The following is a 4,376-nucleotide window of genomic DNA, read 5'->3' on the forward strand; positions in this document are numbered from 1 at the left end:
TAGCTCAGCTCAGAGGTTTGTGTGCCTCAAATACACAACATACTGTAGCTGTGCCAAAAATAATGGTTGTCTATAATCAACAGAGCGTGGGAGCATGCAGCTGTCTGTTTTCTTTAAATAAAGAATCCATTTCATGTAAACTTTTTTTTTGTATTATTTGATTATTCAGAGAACATGTGCACAATGCAAAATGCAGAGCTGTCTGACAATTTTGGCTAAAACTTGAGTCATACCAATTACCAAGGAGTTCTGAGAGCCCTACAAAACAATCACAAACAGATCATAAAAAGCTTTAGTTTACTAAAAAGCTGACTAAAGAGTAGCAACTACACCACTTAGTTTTCTGCTTATAAAATGATGCTGCGTTTACCTAACACGACTGATTGTCCTTGCAGTCTTTTCAACCCCATTGAGAACCTTCAATGGGATGCTTCTAAAGAGTCATACTGAGGAGAGCAATGAGCCATGGCTCAAGATCATCCCATGAACAGACCCAGGCATTAATCACATGCTGGTATCTCAATAACTGAGCCCAGGAGATTTAGTGCGGTCACCCAGTGGTCTGCCCCTGATCTTCCTTTATTGCAGTTCATTGAATTGAGGTAAAATTGAGTTATTTTGATGGCTGAGGTCAGGACTACCTATGAGCTGCCCCCCCCCCCCCCCTCCCCAAATGGGACTACATTTGTAAATAAATACAAAATATTTATTTACAAATGCAGCAGTGTGGAGTAGTGGTTAGGGCTCTTATCCAGGGCGACTTACAATTGTTACAAGACATCACATTATTTTTACTTTACCTAGATTGCTCCAGTAAAAACCCAACTGTATAAATGTGTAATTGTATGTAAAAATAATGTGATATTTTGTAACAGTTGTAAGTCACCCTGGATAAGGTGTCTGCTAAGAAATAAATAAATAAATAAATAATTTTAAATGACAAAGTTTCTGAAGTCTTAATGGGACTCTTGTTTTATGTAAGGGAAATGTTTTCCTATAGACTGTCATAACATAACATGGAGATCCCAAGTTTGTTTTACAGTAATGTAAATCAAAACACAGTGAAAACATTTCCATGGAGATGATAAACTGGGGCAGACCACTTTCAAGTCAACACTTGTCATATTACATAGTGGCAGTTAAAAGAAGAAACAAAACATATAAAGATGCTAGTTAAGTGCCGCAATTGAGATGCTAGGCTTGCAGCTCCCCAGTGTCCAGGATCCTGTTCTCTACATTACAAAAAGGAAGAACTGGTAGCCCATCATAATGGATAAAATAAAACTCAACAGTCAGGGACAGGTGATTTGTTTATTATTATGATTTTTTATTTTCAACAATGATGTTACAAAATTGAGCCAACATTTGCCACAAGTAAAATGTATTATACTGTAGTGTAAAATATCTGCATGTATACAGCACACTACAAAACACATTTAAGCATCTGGGGTTGCAATGGGAAATACTACATTCCTTCTGATAGTAGTACATTGCAAAGAAGTCAAATGTCTTAGTTAAGCATAGCATGGGGATTATGTGCTCTCTCATGCTCTGTACTGAATTTTAAAAAAAGTATTCTGAAATGGTTTGAAACCCATTTCCATTTTTTTGCATCAATAAATCCATGTTCACTGCTTCACTCATCATTATGGATTAATTTCTATTTGAAATGGTTTTATCTAACTAAATAGTTACATTAATCTCAACTGTCACCATGCAAGTCTGAAAGGTTCAGTTTTTAATAAACACATGCTACATCAGACATGTATTTTCATTTTTAAATCTGATCTCTGGTGCTACAAGAAGTAAAATATGTTCATCAGTTTGCTTGCCTTTTATTCCGGTAGTTTTGCACTTCCTTGGTCCTGTCACCTGGACACAAGCCAGCCTGCTGCTTCCCTTACTGACTGGCCTGCTTTACACCAGACTGCTGCTTCCCTTATTGACTGGCCTGCTTTACACCAGCCTGCTGCTTCCCTTACTGACTGGCCTGCTTTACATCAGCCTGCTGCTTCCCTTACTGACTGGCCTGCTTTACACCAGCCTGCTGCTTCCCTTACTGACTGGCCTGCTTTACATCAGCCTGCTGCTTCCCTTATGGACTGGCCTGCTTTACACCAGCCTGCTGCTTCCCTTATGGACTGGCCTGCTTTATACCAGCCTGCTGCTTCCCTTTTGGACTGGCCTGCTTTACACCAGCCTGCTGCTTCCCTTACTGACTGGCCTGCTTTACAGCCATTAACATGCTTTCACCTTGAAGACACTGCTGAGGTGCAAAGTCCTACAAGAAGGAAGTGAAACCGTGACTTCTTGAATGCAGTATACAGCTAATGGAAGTCCATGATGGGTAAGGTTTATGGGATTCTTTTGTTAAGTACCCCTACTTTAAACAATGATAGGGGCAGTGAAATGGGGTATACAAGTCAACTTAGAGCAGGATTTTAAAATCTTAAGGCTACACATTGAGGTTAAAGCAGCAAAGAATATTAACAATAAATACCAATGCTGTTTATCATATTCACCTGATCACACCCACAATCCCCCTCCAATAAAACATATTCACCCGATCACACCCACAATCCCCCTCCCCTCCAATGAAACATATTCACCTGATCACACCCACAATCCCTCTCCAATGAAACATATTCACCCGATCACACCCACAATCCCCCTCCAATGAAACATATTCACCTGATCACACCCACAATCCCCCTCCAATGAAACATATTCACCTGGTCACACACACAATCCCCCTCCAATGAAACATATTCACCTGGTCACACCCACAATCCCCCTCCAATGAAACATATTCACCTGGTCACACCCACAATCCCCCTCCAATGAAACATATTCACCTGATCACACCCACAATCCCCCTCCAATGAAACATATTCACCTGGTCACACCCACACTGAACACCCTGCTTTTTTGGATTTGGTTTGAGGAGTCACTTTAAGGTCAAGGCTGTACTTTCTCAGTTGTCTCTACACTGTGAAGCAGTTTTCTACCATCTAAAAGTTTGCACATGTAAGACCACATGTAAGCTTTAAAATCCACTTTCTTACTTTTAACATTAGTAACATCAGCACTGGTTCCCTCGTCATGCTGAAGAAGCTTTTTTTTTATTATTATTTTTTATTTGGAATGCCAAATCGCTTTTCTCCTCACCACAGCAATTCCCTACATGGCTCAGGAGACCCGAAGATTCAGTGGGCGTCCTCCGATCCCACAAACAAGCCAGCTTCCTTTTTCACCCAGGAACTTGAAAGCGGATGTCAGCAAGCAACCAAACTCTGGTGGACAAAGGCCAGCCCTGCAGGTGTCCGCTCATTTTAAATTAAAAGATATGTGTTGCTTGTTTTAATTAAAGATAAATCGGATTCAAAAAATAATAACATGGCTGCCTCTTGGTAACTTACCTGTATTTGTCAGCTTCACACCCATAGTCCAGCAGAGTGAGGTTCAGACCATCCGAGTGACAGACAAGCCAAATGATGCAGCATGAACACCAGAAAGGTAAAACTTAAGGGGAGCATTGCTAATATTTTAATGCTAATAAAATACCAGTGAGAATGGGTCTTAAAGCCTTGGTCAGCACTCTTTTACACCTTCATACCCAGTGGGGTCTTCAATTGATCTTAATGGTAGCAAATCTACAGGGATGGACCAAAAAAGAGAAACACCTGCAGCAACACGGTCAATGAGGATGTGCAGCTACAACACTGTGGGGTGTTTAAATTGTTCTGGTGGTTAGATGCAACTGCTTCTAATTTGCATCAAAGACTCAGGGACTGTCCACAGATTCAGTCATCACATCAGTTCCTAATGACATTTTGGTTACAGAAGCGCCTGCCTCAAGCCATCAGATCTGCTGTCTTGCAGCAGGGAGATGCAGCTTTTATATACTACAGAGACGATACGATCCGTGTCCTTTTGCAGAACAAATGAATCCGTCATGTGAGGGACTGGCCAGTATGTGCTTTATATTGCAGGTGTGTCATTTTTTATGTAACCCCTGCTAATGCTGCCACCACTAAAACCATTCCCTCCCTGGTTTTGCACATACTTACAATCGTGGTACACAAAGAAGGCTGTATGAATGATTTAAATTGTGGCAGAATCTAGAGCAGCCCCTGTTAAGATCAATGTAAAAGGGCAGCATGTGTTAAGTCCTTTTAATAAAAGAAATGCAAAGAGAAGTTTACAGACGAAAATTCTACATTTTTTCCAGCCTAAAGCCTAATGGAAAACTGCAGCTCCAAAACAGGAACCAGAACTGCTCACGCTGACAATGCGACCGAAAAAAGAAATGAGTCTTAAAATAAAAGTCACAACTTTCAGTATGCTTACGACTTAAAAAAAAAAGGACACTGGGG

The sequence above is a fragment of the Acipenser ruthenus genome, chromosome 16 (genome assembly GCF_902713425.1).
Source record: "Acipenser ruthenus chromosome 16, fAciRut3.2 maternal haplotype, whole genome shotgun sequence".
In the NCBI taxonomy this organism is placed as follows: Eukaryota; Metazoa; Chordata; class Actinopteri; order Acipenseriformes; family Acipenseridae; genus Acipenser; species Acipenser ruthenus.